This window comes from Phyllostomus hastatus, unplaced genomic scaffold (genome assembly GCF_019186645.2).
Source record: "Phyllostomus hastatus isolate PE091 unplaced genomic scaffold, TTU_PhHast_1.1 phas_contig_65, whole genome shotgun sequence".
NCBI lineage: Eukaryota > Metazoa > Chordata > Mammalia > Chiroptera > Phyllostomidae > Phyllostomus > Phyllostomus hastatus.
Window position 1 is genome coordinate 6,082,248 of NW_025333932.1, and position 18,959 is coordinate 6,101,206.

The following is an 18,959-nucleotide window of genomic DNA, read 5'->3' on the forward strand; positions in this document are numbered from 1 at the left end:
ACAAAAAATTTTCAATGAATATTTTTGGGGGAGGCAATGAAAATGAATGCATCATTGCCCTGGCTGGTGTGGCTCAGTGGATTGAGCACAGAGCTACAAATCAAAGGATTGCTATTTCGATTCCCAGTCAGGGCACACGCCTGGGTTGTGGGCCATGTCCCCAGTTGGGAACCCTCAAAAGGCAACCACACATTGATGCTTCTCTCCCTTTCTTTCTCCCTCCCTTCCCCTCTCTAAAAATAAATATATTAAAAAATGATAAAAAATTTTAAATGAATGCAACATAAATAATAAAAGAAATCATTCCCAGTCAGGGTACATGCCTGGGTTACAGGCCATGACCCCCAGCAACTGCACATTGACGTTTCTCTCTCTCTCTATCCCCCTCCCTTCCTTCTCTAAATAAATAAATAAATATCTTTAAAAATAAAAATAAATAAAATTAAAAAAAGAGAAAGAAATCACTGAGCCTCCGATAGGTGGGTCAATTGATTGGAGCTCCAAATCTTGTGGGTTCAATTCCAGGTCAGGATGCATCAGCCCAGGGGTATGGCTGTGGTGCCTTGAGATGCAACTGACTAATGTTTCTCGCTCTCATCAATAAACATATCCTCAGGTGAAGATTTAAAAACAACAATAAAAAATAAAAGCAATCATTGATGAGAATATAAAATGTTAAGCACTAAATCCTATCTAGGGAGTAATAAGCAATAAATTTTCCCACAGAACCATAGCTCATACAGTGTACCTGAACTCACACAATGGTATGCAAATGCAACTACCATGGCTAAAGAATACATTGGAAAGGAACACACCATTGATAACTCCTGCTAATGTTAAAGAAACATGTAATTTAAAACAGATACTTTTATATGCAACACTTAGATTTACAAAATGTGTGTATCTTTTACAAACCTATCAGTAAATTCATGCCACAAAGGGTGGTGAGGTCTACACACCACATTACTAAAAGAAACATTTCAAGGATTAAACCTGCCACACCCAGCAGTTTGACCTGGACTCTGCATCCAACTCGGATACATTTACCCATCCTCAAAGCAAAATAGCCAGACAAAGTCAACAGCCAAAGGTACTGTCCTCTTACTTCTTAGGAGAATAAAGGACTGTTTCTTCTGAATTGATATAGAGTATATTTTTACTCCCTTGTAGTCAAAGAAGAAAAAAAAACATTTTTGACTGGGAAACTATTAGCAAAGCAGCATGACAAGCTCAAAGAGAGAGCTGAAGCCAGTCTCTAGTATTCCTCTGTTCTGTAAATGTGGGCAAGTTACTTAACCTGCCTGTGCTTTGGTGTCCTTCAACTGTAAAGTGGGGACAATAAGAGTACCCACCTCAATGGGGAGCTGGGTGTGTGAATGTGACAGTGTAACTGAAGCCTTACCACTATTCCTGGCTGTGGTGAGCACTCAGATAGCATTAACTCTGCTTCCAACAGCAGCTATGATGAAAAAGGTGGTTAAATGCTTCACCATACCTATTTTCTATAAGAATTCATCAATCTTGGAGTTCTGGTCATGATGGAAGCTTAGGCAGAAATGATTCACTTCCTCAAACAACCAAAAGAAGGATAACAACCAATTTAAAAACAAAGAACAACCAGAATTGCCAGAAAAACATCCCACAGAAGTCCAACAACCAAAGAGTTAAAGAAATATCCATCCAGGTGGTAGGAGGGGTGGAGATAGGCAGGTGGGGCAGAAAGGACTTTCGCACAGTGGACTGACAGGCCATCCCACATTTCTGCACAGACAAACCAGGAGGAACAACAGAGGAGCAAGACAGACCTAGAAACCCGGGTTTCAGCACAGGAAACTAAAGACTTGAAATCCCAGGCTATAAAAAAATGTGTTGGGGTTGTAGCAGTGGGAAAAACTCCCAGCCTCACAGGAGAGCTCAGTGGAGATACCCACAGGGTCCTAAAACATACACAAACCCACCCACCTTTGAATCAGCACTTGAAAGAGCACAATTAGGGAAGTAGTGGAAAGCAGGACAAGAGGAGAGCAAGCAGCATTGTTCCCTCTTGGACCCATCCTGCACAGATAGCACCCCAATGCAGCAAAGAGGGTTACCCCATCCTGGAGAATACCTAAGGCTCCACACCTTACCACATAACAGGTGTGCCAAGACAAACAAATATGGCCCAAATGAAAGAACAGATCAAAACTCCAGAAAAAGGAGAGACAAAGAGATACAACCTGTCTGGTGCAAAGTTCAAGACACTGGTAATCAGGTTGCTCACAGAACTGATTGAGCTCAGACGCAAAATGAAGGAAGAAATGAAGTCTACACAAAGTGAAATAAAGGGAAATGTACAGGGAACCAAGAGTAAAGGGAAGAAAACTGGGACTCAAGTCAATGATTTGGAACAAAAGGAAGAAATACACATCCAACCAGAACAGAATGAAGAAAAAAGAATACAAAAAATGAGGAGAGGCTTAGGAACCTCTGGGACAACTTTAAGCATTCCGACATCCCAATCATAGAGGTCGCAGAAGGAGAAGAGGATGAGCAAGATATTGAAAACTCATTCGAACAAATAATGAAGAAAAACTTTCCCAGTTTGATGAAGGAAATAGACTTCCAGGAAGTCCAGGAAGCCCAAAGAGTCCCAAAGAAATTGGACCCAAGGAGAAACACACCCAAGATTAAAGAGGAGATAATCTTCGAAGCAGCAAGAGGAAAAGAGGCAGTGACCTACAAAGGAGTACCCATAAGACTATTAGCTGATTTTTCAAAAGAACCCATACGAGCAAGAAGGGGCTGGAAAGAAGTATTTGAAGTCATGAAGTGCAAGGACGTACATCCAAGATTGCTCTACCCAGAAAAGCTATCATTTAGGAAGGAAGGGCAGATAAAGTGCTTCCTAGATAAGGTCAAGTTAAAGGAGTTCATGATTACTAAGGTCTTATTATATGAAATGTTAAAGGGACTTATGTAAGAAAAAGAAGATAAAAATATGAACAATAAAAGGACAACAAACTCACAACTATCAACAACTGAACCTAAAAAACAAATAAGCAAACAAACAAAAACTAAGCAAACAGCTAGAACAGGAACAGAATCACAGAAATGGAGACCACATGAAGAGTTATCAGTGGGCGGAGGAGGGGGAGAATGAGTGGGAGAAAGGTACAGGAAATAAGAACCATAATTAGTAGGCATAAAATATACAGGGGGAGATTAAGAACAGTATAGAAAATGAAGAAGCCAAAGAACTTATATGTACAACCCATGGACATGAACTAAGGGGAGGGGAGAATGCTGGAGGCTGTGGGTGGGCAGGGCAAAGTGGGGATAAAGGGGAGAAAAAAATGGGACAACTGTATATTGGGACAATAGCAAAATCAATAAAATGTACTTTAAAACAAAGAATCAGTCTTCATGTTCTGATCCTTCCCACCTCCACATCTCCTAGTAAAGGAAATGTTTTATTTCATGGCAAACATTCCTTTTCTGTGACCTTCCAAGAAGGGGTAAGATAATGACTAAACACAAAAAGGTATCCATGCATCTTGAGGACATGAGGCTAAGTGAAATACAGCAGCCCCAGAAGGACAAATCCTTATATGAATGACCAAAATGATCAAAGTCATAGAAACAGAAGTAAAATGGTTGCCAGGGACCATGAGAGCAGGACATGGAGAGTTGTGTTCAATGGGTATGAAGTTTCGGTTACGTAAGATAAAAAGATGCTAAGTGTGCCATCCACTATTTTGTCTGTGGTTAACAGTGCTGCACTGTGCACGCAATAAAAATTTGTTAAGAAGGTAGATATCATGTTATCTGTTTTCACTACAATTTTTTTTTAAATATCCTGAGCAGTGATGAAGATGTTAGGCCGATAGTGGCAATACATGCTTTGTATACATTCTAATTGTTCTTACCAAATACTTTGAAAAAAAAAGAGCCAGAAGATACTTTCAGTACTTAGTGATCTGACACTAAGTACTCCCAATTTGTCAGCTGTTGTCTATTAAAGAAATTTTATGCCCTGAAGCAGTGGGGGCACATGATAATCAGAAGTGTGACTTCCAGAATCACCCATTTACACAAAACCATCAAGAAGCATCCAAACTCCTAAGCTGGAACATACGAGGATAATTGAGCCAACACACTGAGGATTTTAAAGGGGCTATATGTGATTCTAGTCACTTGAAAGCTGTCATTTAATTGTATAACACTCTCATTTTCTCCCAAACATTTATTTCTCAAATTTAGTAGAAGCACATAAATTGATATTGTAAAGTTTGGAAAAACAATGTTTGGTCTTCTAAATACAAAATAGTGACACAACAGGCTCTTATAAAAATTTTAAAAGGGCAGCAAGGAATAACAGTGGCAGAAATTGAAAATGCATAGCAGATCGATCTCAAGTTTGTGTCACTCATTCTGTAATTTCTGATCATACATACACATATAAGGCTTCCCATAGGAAACAAGTCTGTAAGCATATTTGCTCACAATTTCAGTCCTGAATTTAGTCAGAGAGTACTTTTACTAGTCTTATAAAACAAGGGAGAAAATAATCACATCCTTTGAATGAAGACCAAGTTGATTAAACACTTAAACCCAGAAGTAGTCAGGGGTTCATACATTTTAAGTTGACCAGATTAGGCACTGTCCTTTAAGGTTATTTCTTTATGCTCAGGTAGAAACATAAATGTCAAATACAAAAACCTTAAAGAATTTGAACCTCTTAATATGCAGATTTACCATAAAATTTTTCATGTGCTCAGACCTTTTAAAATATTACAAAATGTATGACTTAACATGACATTTTTTGTCAGATATTAATTTTAAGGCATTTAGGAAACAAAAATATGTAACTAAATATGTAAAAGGGAATCCTTGCAAATATACCATCGGTATTCTTGATATGGTTTTAAATAGAAATGTACATTTGGGTACCTATCAAACAGTTAATAAAAGATGACTCTTCAAGGCAATTTGCAAACTATGGTTTCATCTAGATGTATGTCAGCATAAATCAGAAACCTTCAGTTCCCTGTTTTTTGAAACAAGCATGCCATAATCTTTGCCAGCTTGGTTTCTCTGAAGCCCTAATAAATCTCCCATACTGCCCTGTCTCCTCAGAACACACTCACAGATCCAAACACTCCAAATACAATGAACTCTACTTACAGCAAGTCTACAGTGGAATTAGTCATCTCCTTCACTGGGGGGTGGATTGCATTCGAACAAAATTTTAATAGAACTGCACACATTATGCTTAAAAGCTACCTGGTTATTATCTTGCTTCACTGAAAAACACCTCTTCTGTTAGCCTAGAAACATGAATAGGAATGGACACTCCTTTTAATGTACCTATATATGTGCTTTGCATTTGATGTTTACTGAAATGGTCAAGGTGGACTTTGGTGAATCGAATGCAAAAGCAAATTCAAATAGTATGAAATATTTTTCTCAATTTATCACTACTGATATTTAATTTGCTTTGACCTAAACCCACTAACATTATCCAAGTGGAAGGAGCAACTAAGATTCATTATTTTACATTTATTTCTCATACTGAAGGTGTCTGGTTAGAAAGATACAATGTATAGAATTATTTAATTTTCAGTCTTCACCTTAAAATGGTATATTAAAATCAGCAAAAAAATGTAAACCTTTCCCTTTTCTGGAATTATAGTTTATTCTTTTGTATTTATTGGATGCATTCATATGCTCCCTCAGGATGTGAAATGCATGGAAATATATGTGCATTACTAAAGAAAGAAGTAAATTTATTCTTTCCCCACATCATGCTCTTCTTTGCAGTAGAGGTTTTTAATTCAATACAGAGCTAGAATGAGATGGAGCCAATTTCCTGGTCTATATGTGTGACAAATGCTGAAAGTGGCACAAGATTAACAAATTACTTGAAGTATAGATCTTAAAAGATTTTTTCTGTGTCTCTAAATCAAAATTCATACTTTATTTGAAATGCAGCCTTCTTTAGAATTCAGTGATGACTGAGCATCTTTTATTACTCTGCATTTAAGATGAGAAGATGGGGTGTATGGCAACATAGTGACAATTTTTAAAAAACAAATTTTGTTCTTTGTAGGAAAGCTTACAAAGATTAGATATTTGTAATATGGAATTATTTTAATTGCAATCTAGTGTCTTAGGTTAATAACTCCAACATGTGATTTGGTAAAGATGAAAAATTATTTTTGAAATAGTCATTCCCAAAATGAAAGGATAAAATGAAAAGCAGAAGTAAATTTTGCTGATTTCTTCATTTTTATGGGTAAAAATATGTTTGATATGCTGGGTCCTAGATAAATATACTTGCTTTTCTAGTAACACTTCTTAGCTTGGTTTTCAGTAGAAACTATTAGACTGGGCTGTTTTACTTAACCTCAGAATCATGTGTTTGATATAATCCAGATATCTAACACCAAACAGTAAAAACATCTGTGACAATAAAAGCATGTAATAGTTGCAGAATTGTTTAATTTGGGAGAAAATGACTATGCTTTATAATCATATGCGCATGAATTGTTGTCCCCTATTTGTCAAGAAACTTTTATATTTTTCATAAAGAAATCAACTGATGATATGAAAGAACTTTTTAAAAGATGCACAGAAATAACATGTTCGGGATTTGGCTCACTCGTTCAGGTTTAGTACCTTGTCATAGTCCACCTGGTTTGCTTGGGCTTACATCATATAGAAATCCAGCTTTTTAAAGCAAGCACAATCTTACTTCTGATACCAAAATATGGTGACATGCTTAAAATTCCCAAAGAGTTCTGTGCAGGTTGTATGTCTCCATCACCCAATCTCCTTTCACATATCTGTTCATGTTGACAGACTATGTCATAATACATCAGCAGAAGAGCAGCACAGAAGAACAAAATTTCATCGCCTGACAGCAAGAGGAAAACTGATTTTCAGTATTAAATTAGTAAAAATATACCATTACCTCACTTCCAATAAGTCTACTACCTTTAGAAAATAAGGTACCTGCTCTAATTGGAAGTATATGCAAAGGTTGTTAGAGTTGTTTATATCTTTGCTATCCTCATTTGACTGTCAGCCTGTTTTATTTTATCTTACATGTATTTTTAATATATCTTAGAAGGACTTAGAAGAGCTTTTAAAAATTTCATAATGAGACATGTAGTATCACATATGTAAAAGCATGCCTGCCAAATGTTTTGGGACAGGTTTTCCTATATTAATCAAAAACCTATTGACCATTGAAATGGAAATCATATTCAAGCTTCTGGTAAGTTAGGTACCTTTTCACATAACCTCTTGCTCAGTTTGGATTTCTGTAGAAACTTAACAATACCTGCAATGCATAATGTCTTCTTCAGTCCAGGACATCATCTGCCACTTAGGCTTAGGCTTTAATTTTGCCCCTGTTTGAACACTCTGCAACATATGCACTTCTCTTTTGTCTATTACCTTGGACTTGTGCTATTCCCAAATATTGACATCGTCTACTTTTATCAGCATTAACTCCTCTGGAGCTTCCCAGGCTCATGCTCAGCTCTATTTCTTCCTATTGATTATCCTCCTCACTCCAGCAGGTAGCTAGCCAGTGAGGCTGTCCTGAGAAATAGCTTCCAATGACTTTATACGCACAATTTACACGGAATTGTTTAAAGAAGATATTAGCCTCAATACAAATCAGTGAACCTCATTTAGTCAATACTGCACAATTCCACTGTTGGCACCCTGTGACATGTTAGTCCCTACAGTCAGCTGCTGGCCCCAATCTGCACATTAACCATAGTATTTAGTTTCATATTAAAATGAAGCCATTACTTTTTTCTCTTTTGCTTTTCTTTTTGAAATCATTTCAGTCTACTTTTACATCACCTCACTGAGCCATGTGATAGTAATATATTTTGAAATATAAAAACCTGAGATTAAATGTTTGATTTTTGACAGTGTTCTTAAATATAATAAATTCAAAAGGAAATACTGTTAAGTTAAAATGGAGTGTTTCTCATTAAGTCCAATCAAATGGTAGACAACAAAGGATCTTTTATTTGAGAATATGAAGTGAAAATGAAAACCAGAAAACCTTGACTAAGAAAAGGTCCAGCTAAATTATGTTGAAAGGAGGTATCCAGATTGAGTTTGGGTGTTTCTTGTGCTAAAAGTGAATTAAACAAAAAATATTATAAAGAAATATTTTACAAAGAAGCAAAACACAGTGCTTTTTGAAATGAAATAAAGTCTAAGAACAGTTGACTTTGAAAACAATGCTAAAGGAAAATCACATATGAAAAAAATTGCCACAACATCTGATCTTCTCTTATAATCATAAAAAGGAAATGTTTGCAGAAAAGTAATGCTTGTCCTTGTTTTCTCTTCCATGGATGGCAAAGCCGTAAAATTCTAGGAGAGATGTTTACATTTCAGAACTACCCCTCCTTAAACTACTGGTTTATGATAGTTAATGGGATGACATCCAAATGTTGAAAATGGGAAAATTGAAATGAAAATCTAAATGTAGAATATAATACAATGAAATAACTAAGCAACATAATACTACTTTGAATGTGCAAATATTGCAGAATGAACTGCAATACATTAAAATTCTTTAGTGGTTGTGTAATACATAAGTGAAGGTTTACATATAAAGCTTTAGCTATCAAAAAAGAAATCTTCATATCATAGTATACCAATTTTTTTCCTTCAAAATATTCCTAAGGTCTTGGGGTGTGTCCTGAAAAGTTGTCATTAACTCTATTTGCATATTTCTTTGTAAACCAAAATACATAAGAATAAAGCATATTGATCAAAATAGTCTATTTGTTATAAAATGCATCCTCTAGCATCATTGCTGAGTGACAAAAAGACTTGAGGAATATGAATAGTGGAGAAAATATTCATCTCAGTTTGGGAGATTTTTAAGGACTATGTTCCTTTTTCATGAGAAAAAATTAAGGGTTAAATAATATGACAATTTTAAATAGGTGATAACAGCTTTAAAAATAATATACGAAAGCAATTAAAATAAAATTACCTAACACATTATTGTAAATATTTCAATATTTTCTCTTGTTTACTATAAAATGTTAAAGGTGATTTTTGTGTGACCTTTGCTTTTCATTTCTTTTCTTTTTAAATATCACTAGTTGGGAGACAGAGCTCTGAATACAGGTAGAAAAGACATATTAAAAGGTGGCCAGTCTATCCAGACCATGTCATCTTCTCACACATTTACTGCAAACTGACGCTCATAGAACAGCTTTTCTTCCCACAAAGATTCAACAAAGAACAATTCTAGAACTAAGGGAAAATCATGCCCAGAAAAGAGAGAAATGCCATAACTGCATATTCAGGCTGCACATATGCAGATATGGCAAAGATAATTGCAGTGTCTGTGTGTGAGAGCATGCTACCATTTAAAGAGGTCAATAATCTAAATATGATCGTATTTAGGTATAATTATGTATATGTATACATGTATTTATATACTACATGGAATGCATAAATATAAATTTCAGCCCATACTGAAATGCTCTAACACTGTTAGACTTTTTAGTTTGAAATATAATTTGATGACTTTGCAGTTATAGATTAAGTGTATTCCTACTAACTAAATTATAAGAGTTTCATGCTAGTCCCTTTATCATGCAAAATTCTTATAGTAAATAAAATTATATGCTTTATGTATTAATTAGATGTAAGAACACTTTCAAGGAAGCAAATGTAAGCACAAACAATACACACAAATTAAGATAAGTTTTTAAAACTAATAGCAACAAAATAGTCTAATAGACATTAGAGGTAAAAAAACAATTTCTAAAATAATTTTTAGAAAGTTTCCCAAGAAACTTTCTAAATTAATCATTATGATTTAAATGTAAATGAATGCTATTTTCAAATAATGTCAAAACACAAAATATGCAATGTTTCATAATAGCTTTCAAAAAACTGATTTTTAAAGTTTTGATTATATTTCTAAACTATTAAGAAAAATTATTTTTGTGTTTTCAATTTATTAAGGCCCATCTATAGAGGAAAACATGATTTTAGATCTATAATTTTTATAAACCTGTGAACATCATATTTATGATGTATATAAAAATTAATATTAAGATCTCTAGTGGCTGTCTGCATAGATTACCAAGACAATGCCAAAATTCATACATATCATTTCATGGAATTAGTTTTAGTAGCAAAAAGTGCTATACTGAGTCCAGATATTTCAAATAAATCACTTTTTCATAAATATTCTGACTAGTATAACCTAGTTCAGAAAAATATTTCATACCAAAAGTTAACTTTAAAAGTAATAATATTAAAATTTATTGAGTATTATTCTTTTTTGAAAATATAAACTTGTCTAAACTTATCACACACACATACTCCCCTAGCTCCCACACATACATTTTGTCACGAGATATTAGGTTTTTACTCTTTAAGTAAACTGAAAACAAACCTATTAAGGTGGTTATTACATCATCATCTATGTAATTATATAGCTTTTGTAGTATATAATTATTTAATCCTAATTTTTCTTATCTAATACTTCATAAGTATTATCATTACTAATGTTTTATAAAGTGGAAATATTTTAAAATACCAAAAAACAAATACATCTTTCCAAATTCTAGGACAATTTCATTGAATCAAAAAAAGTCAGATAGCTAATTATTTCATGATCTCTTTATTTTAAATCCATATACTTATAAAATATATGTATATAAGCAGAGCACAATATTTAAGGAAATTAATATTAGTCTTATACATAGGGTGCATTCACACATCTAGTGATATCTGTGGAAGATACAGATTACTATTATATATAATTTGTATATTATGTGTATACATATATATATAATGATGCACCTGTATGTCTAATGATAAAGATATATATATAGATAGATATATATATAGATATATATATATATCTTGCCTATGAATTTTGTTCAGTGAAGAAAAGAATACTCATAATCTAAAATAAAGTAGTAAAGGTGTGTGTATACATGTGTAGAGACAGAAAAATTGGTAGCTTTACAGAGAGGTGTTAAAGGAAGACTATTAATATATTTGAAAATCAATATGAAGGTACTGTGTTGTATAAAGGAATATCATTGAGGTTTTTTTTTTCCCCTTTTCTGTGCTCGCTCTCTCTTTCTGTCTCTCTGCCCCCTACATGTGTGTGTTCTGCTGTTAACAAGAAAATGAGCATTTGGGATTAAAGGAAAAGGTAAGTGTATAAAAATGTAAATCGGGGCACTTTGGTTAAAATTACTAAATTAAATATTAAATCCAATTGGGTTTTCTTTTCTGAAATATAAAATGAGGAGCCTATAAAATGGCAGGAGATTCACAACATTGTATGAGATTTTTCTATTATAAGTTTTTTCCATGTAAATACTTGTATTGATGAAAAGATCACGAAATAAACCTGAAGGGATCATCTTTGTAGCATAAAGATCAAGAGTCTAAGTGAAGATAAAGTTCCATTTAATTCTGACTTGTTTTAAACTACCCCTTTTAATGATATACATATATACCTACTTGTTGGATTTTTAAATTTGCCATTTTTAAAAATATTCTCGGGCTGAGAAAGAAATAATATCAAGAATTTACATAGCTACCTAATAGTTAATATCTCAGCCACCTTGAATATTATGCATTCAAATAGTTCTAACCTCAGTAATTCCAGTGCTACTGCATTCAGGTGATACTATTAAGAGAAGAGCCTGTCAGTGAGTATCATTACTAATACCTGACTATCTAGTTTCTCAAGCCTTTAGTCTAAAAACTTGTATCTAGATAAAAAGAACCCTCACTAATTTTCAGGGTAGCAATGTTGTTGTTTTTTCATGAAGTTAACAAAAAGCAGTAAACAAAAAGTTACCTGTAACTCTCACAAAGACATATTTATTCCCTAGTTCCTAAACAACTGACAAGCATAAACCAACATCCTGCATTGCCTCCCTTCAGGATGGTAAACTAATAATACAATAGAATCAAAACAAGTTACTGGGAGAGGGAATAGGGGTGATGGAGAGAGGAATACCTTTGTCTTAGTTCCACAAAGAGTTGAGGACCTAATTATGTTTAAGTATAATCCGACCAGACTCTTCTCATGCTTAGCTACACTGAGTGACACTATTTGTGATGCCCAGTGTGCTGAAACTGAACAGGTTGCTGTCAGTTTAAAAATGACTGTAATAAAAGTGACCATGAAGATGGATCTTGTGATTTTGCGTTTCTAATCAGTCATCTGTGAAGAACACTTTTGCTTTGATTCAGCAGACTGGTGACAGCCTTGATTGATGGTGCACAGGGATGAAGAAAGGTTATTAACTGTCTTCCTATTAAGTGCAATGTATTATTACCCCTCTAGGTGCATTTCATACTTTAAGTTAAAGTACTTACTCAGGTAAGGTCAAGAATGAACTCTATGGAAATGGTATTCATTCCACTGAAAATGAGCAAGACATCCTTGCATTGATTTTTTTATTTAGTATTTAAACTATATTTAATTCCCCTGTCTTATTCATTAGCTAAAATAGATAAATTTCCTCCTTCCATCAGCATCCTGACTGAAAATATTAGTGGTATTAGTGGTATTAGAAATATGCTTTAAATGGAAAGATTTGAATGTAGAGCTAAGCAACATGTGTGTGGCAGGTACACAAATCCATATTTAAAATAGAAGGTCATATATTGTGATAGGAGGGTATTTTTAAGGACAGACACTAAATTTGATTTATGGTTAGAAAGTAATTCTGTAAAATATTTTTTATTTGTCAATCATCCATACATAGCAAGCTTATGTAAAAAGGAAAACATAGCAATTTCTAAGAAATCAACAGATCTACTGGAATATCTACATATTTGTCTTTGTTTAAATGTAATTTATTAATTTATTAATTTATTAATTCCACCTCATTTTAATGCTTTTAAAATTATAAATATTACACATAGAACATTTGAATGACAGTTTCTGTTCAGGTCATTGACTACCATACATACATACACACATTCATTCACAAAGAGTATTGTAGATCCTAAAGTATTCAAAGTTTTCCAGTAACTAAGGATATACCCTTAAAGGAAATAATGAAATTTTAAATGTTATCACATTTCCCGTGTTCATGTACTCTTACTGCAACCAAAATGTACTAAAAAAAGTTTTGTACACTTCATTTAACTTCTTTTAAAAACATCTCAAATTTAAAAGTTAGGTTCTGGGAGATAGATTAGATACGTGCATTTTAATTTACAATTAGAGTATTCTGTTTCTTCTGACATTTGCCACTGTAAACACTCAATGCACATCAAATGTCATGTGGATTAGCCCCAAACATTTGAAGATATCAATAACTCAGCATTGAGGTATCCATTTAAACTATGACCAAATTTCAACTCTGAGTGCTCAGCAGTTTATTGATGAACTGCGGAGTGGCACAGAGTATGAAAATGTTACCAGAATGCTAGTAGAGTCTCAGTGCAGGGAAGATTATATTATGTCCAAAGGTTTTCTCTAGTATATCATGGTCTGTTCTCCAGTGTCAGTTATTGATACTCCCTTTTTGTGTGTAATAGGTTATATTTTGAAATGTACTATTTTAAACTATTAGAATCCATCAAAATGAAATATAGAGAAAGTAGAAAAATTAATTTCAAGATTTCATTAAATTTCTGGGTAGAGCCACAAAAATTAGCTCTGTCCCACTCTGCTTAATATTACAATTACTGTTCAAGAAACCTTTTTAGTGCTACAGCATTTTATGAATGCCAAGTGTAACTTAAATACTTACACACTGAAAGCCTCTTAATAATAAATGATATATCAATGTGAAAATTGTTTATATAGTAAATTTTGTTTATGTGGAGTGGACTTAAGGGTTGATTTTAGGTTTCATACAAGGTTTTCTCAAAAATGACACATTAATATTATTAAGTGGATTTCTCTTTTTTAAGAAAAATTTAGAATTCTACATTCTGAAATTTAGAAACCAGCAATGATATAAGTGGGACATATGGTCACTGACAGCATTCTATAGTCTTATACAAATATTTGTCAAAAGTCTTCACAATCAAATTATAAGCTAATAAGAAACAATATGTTGTGTGTTTCTCAAAAACATTGTCTGCCTTTAAAAACAAAAAAGAAAAATGCAGTGTCAGTCTATATCCTATGAACAAGATGCTCTGAACTATTAACAGAAGTCTTATCTTTCTGGGGAGTTTCTCAAGGAAAACAAGGAAATACAAAGGCTGAGTAGGCCCAGAAGGGACACAGATTTTCTAGTTACCTATTTCCTAGTCTCCTTTGTTTCTTCTCTTCAGAGAATCAAAATCTTGGCCACACATGACAAACACCACAAAGTTTATGAAAAAAAACAAGGAAAAGGCAATTTCAGGTAAAGTTTAGGACGGTTCCAAGGCATAGCTGAAATCGATATTGAGATATATTTTATATATATTCCAGCACGAGCAGACAGTAAAAGTTCAACAGGCAACATTTTCCTTTATCCTTTTCCCACTCAAAGCAGAATGTTGCATTAATATTGTTTAAGCAAGTGACAGAACTTTTGAAGAAGAAACCTACACCTTTGGGCCAAGTCCCGACAATTGGTTCTGAAGCTGTTGTGACTTGGTGGTTCCTTCCATTCTAGGCACAAGGCATCTTTAGTTCACAATATCTAGGGCTTTGGTGACTTTTAGCTTGAAGCTCTTCTGCAGCAATCTCAATCCTATACGCATCCTTCCCCGTCCTCCTCCTCACCTACTAGGGAATTTAGGGTCCGGGTATGAACTGGGTGGTGCACATCTGTGTAGCCAGACGGCAGGGGCTGACAGCTGCTGACCACCCCCAGACTGTACCTGAGCTAGTGGCCTCTCTGTTCCTCTGCCCAGCCCACTCCCGTCTACAACGCTGCTGCGGTCACGCCAGCCGGTGATTTGATAGGCTTGTCGTGTTGCCATGGTGTTGACTTCTTGCCTCTGAGGAGCTGCCCAATGACTGGAGGTCTGGGATTAAAGCGGGAAGAGGCAGCGGCCACAGCGAATTTCAGCGTCAGCTGCAGCAGCGAGAAATCAGAAGCCAGAGGACGAGGTCTTCGGGCCGCGCTCCCCTCCTGCAGCCGGGCCGCAGTGAGGGTGGAGATGAAGGGGGAGGTGGGAATGCTGACCACTAGATTCCAGAGGAATGAATCCTAAGCGATCTGTTCTCATAGGAGGAAAACCCTGTCAGAATCCGTTATTATTCACACAAAACATGACCGGGGCTGGTGGTGGGACTTGGAGGAAAGGGTGTTAAAAGGGACGTGGGTGGGTGATGCACCTCCCCGCACGCCCCCACCCTTCACTGGGCCAACGAAGTGATTCAGCAAAATAAAGAGGCGCTATCGTGGGAACTTTAAATCCTGGAAACTAACTTACTGTGAGAAGATAAAGAGCAATTAGACGGCAACCGAATAGACGGAAGTCATTGGCGGGCAGGCGGCTGGCGACGCAGGGTTGTGTGCACGCAGCCCCGACGGAAACTGTCAACCGCGCAAGCAAAGGGAAAGAACCGCTTCTGTTACAAATTAGTAGGTAGGTGAAGGTTATGCAGAGAAGAAAAGGGAAAGTGAAGCTGTAAAAAGAATAGAATAAAAACCCTTGGGAGTTCAACTCTAAATCACCCCCTCCCACACCAATCCAGGGCAGGAGGAGGAGGCAAGAGCAAGTTCTGGTGCGATGAGAACTCTCTGGAATGTCTGGAGGACTGCAAAGCAGTGCCCGGGTACCAAAGAAAAGGCAGGACAGAACCCGGGGGGAGGGGCTGGTAGGAAGGACTGGGCGATTCACCGAGAAGACAGAAATTTCGAAGAGTGAAATTCCGATCGCAAGCGAAGAAGTACAAAAGTTAGTTCAGACCTGTATCGAAAAGGAAGGAGGAAAGGACAAGGGATAGCAAGAAAGGAAGAACAAGGTGAGGGCTGCCGAGGGAGGGCGTGGAAAGACAGCCACAGGCCACTGGAAGGAGCCACTGTCCGGACCCAGGGTCAGAAGTGTCGCTACTGGAACGACTTAGGCGGCTGACAGGGCACTGCGCGCAGCACCGCGAGCTGGACACCAAGCGCTGCGCAGCGTGCACCGGGCTCGGGGCGACGCGGGGACTCTTCGGCAAGAACCGGGGCTGCTGGTTCAGCCTGCAGGGTCCACCCCGAGTCCCAAACACACGCTTCACGAACTACTTTACGGTCACTTTCATTGATTTTCTTTAACAAATAAGCAATACCCGTTACAGAAACACGTCCTCTTGCTGCCGCTAGAATGTCGTGCTCTCTGATGACTGCGTTTCTCGGGACAGCAGTTTTCCTAGCTCCTAATAAATTGTTTCCCTTCACTTAAAAGATCAAACCTTGTGATCACTTTCAGATTTGAGGAGTCGATTCCTCGCCTGCATTCCACTCCCCTCCCCCCATAATTTAGGAATCACCTTTTAGAATAAGAAGACAGGTCCAGACACAAGTTTGTAAACCTGGTAGGGCGCCCTGACATTTGCATATTAATTTTTGCTGGCAAGAAATAATTCAATTTGAAAGAAAGACGCTAGCAAAGAAATTGACTCCTTTGCAAATGCAGGGAAATTAACAGGAGTCCGACAGCCACACCTAAACCTATCCCCTTGAGTGTTTCTAAGAAACATTTCCTTTAAAAATAAAGTATTTATTTTAAAGTAGCCCCCCTCCAAGACAGTTTCTGCTCGAGGTTCTTCCATACATGTCAAAGGGTTGTTGAATTATTCATTATTGTAATTACTATCATCATTGTCATTATCCCTTTCCATGTGGAAATAATTTTATTATCGTAATTTGATATCTGAAGAATTTCCTGTTAGTCGTTTGATAATCATTTTTTTTCTGTTGAAAAGTTTTGTTTATAAATGTGATAGAGAAAATGTTTTAAATGCTTTGATGTTTGCTATAGATTTCCGTTTATCTAATCGATCGGAATGCCAATAAAATCGATTAAAGGTTTAGTGTTTTACAAACAACTATTTTGTGCTTTTTGATTTTATGTTCAGAGTGATTTTAATAAAGCTAATGCTTTCCTTGAGCATTCTCCCCTTAAAAAAACAAAACGTTTATCGTTTTCCCTTTTATTAGAAACTGCCACTTAAAGTTCTAATGAGAAAATAAAAATATATAAGCAATGGTTGCAATGGTTTAAATTTCATTCTCTTGTTGCTCGAGGTATTTAAATAAAGCCCTTTAAAATCTTGGTGAATTATATGTGATCATCCAGTGATTGCAGAATATTAAATTAAACTTAGATAAATCCACATTGAAGGAGGCAGCACCCAATCCTGAATTTATTTCCCATCTTCTCTCCAGCATCACAGTGCTCCTCTCTTTGCTATGACAGTGTGCCAAATCTGGGCATTTTGAAAACATTTTCCATATGCTTTAACAAGGGACTGATAGACAAAGAAGAAAAGAAGATGATCTTTTCCCTCTGAGGTATAGTTTCTTTAACCTTTTCTCTTAGACTTTCACTGAAAATTATTTTAAAGCAAAAGTTTGGAAATCATTTAATTACTTCTTTTTTGCTTGCATCTTTTTCTATCTTGTAATTACTCCTGAAATGGAGTTTTGTTTACAATATAATGTAAAGCTATCATTTCTATACATTGGCAAACAATATTTGTTTTCAAAATCTTTGATTTAACATTTAGTTTTTGCTAAGCTGTGTTTTGTAATTAAAGATTGATTAAATTTGTGTTTTGTAACTTAGATCAGATGGTCTGTTTTTTTACTGTGGGATTTAATGGTTCTGTTGTATCTAATATTTAGCATCATTACATACTCAGTGGCTTTATTCAACTATAAAGATCTGCACTTTTGTCTGGGAAATATGAATGCTTAGATGACTGTAGTATCTTGTTTTAAAATAATTATATTTGGTGGTTGGAGTTGACACAGGATTCCATTGACTAGATATAGATATTTTAGGTTTTCAAAGATCACACTTTTATCTTCTCTTTAATGAAATCACCATTATTCTTTCCTCCTTTTTCTCCCCACTTGTCTGTCTTTTCCTATCTTCATCATTGTGCATCACTGTCTCTTCCTCAGATGGAATGCAAACTGTTCGGTGGGTATTCTAGCTGGAAATAGATCATTGTACTTTGAGAAGGGTGTGCTTTGGATCCTGCATTGTTTGGCTGGTGTGAATGTGTGTCTGTGTGCTGGAGGGGTGGGGGGGTAGTTGCAGTGTTGATCAGGAGTCCTCATTAATTTGCATATGAGCTGTGTAAATGCTTGAGAACAGTACTGCCTGACTTTGTTTATAAACACTGGGCTGGTTGCCTAGAGGGAAAGGAGGTCACAGCGCAGTTTGAGCCCTGACCTCTGAAAGGCCAAAGGGCAGCTGACTTTTTTCTTTCCCTCTTTCCCCCCTTCCCTCCCTTGATTCCGTCCTCAGACCCTCTAGAACCCCTCCCCGTCCTTACTTTACCTGAGCGTAACTTTACTTAATGACCAACCCCACCCAATACACAAATAAAAACAGGTCAAACCTCCAAGAAAAAAAAAAAGACGGTAGAACAAATTAAAGTTAAGCAAACAAACGGATTGTAGGAAGAGAGAATATACAGGAATATGAAAGTACATAGTTAGAGACAGGGTGGGGGGCATGTCTATACAAAGGAGATAAGATCCAGGTTGGGGGAGGGGAAGGAGTCCGGGCCCACAAAACTACACACACACACACACACACACACACACACACTGCCTTCCTTTTCTGAATTTCATTTCATCTAGTTCACTCATCACAAAGTGAGTATCCACTCTGTGTTAATTTATATTTTAAATACCACTTTTCTTTAGTTATCAGGAAAATGTACCCCCTTTTGTTTCTAGTAAAGAAATCTGGCTCTCTCTCAGGAGAATTCTTGAATTATCTGATTGTAAATATAATGTGTTTGTGACGCCTTCCCAAAGAAG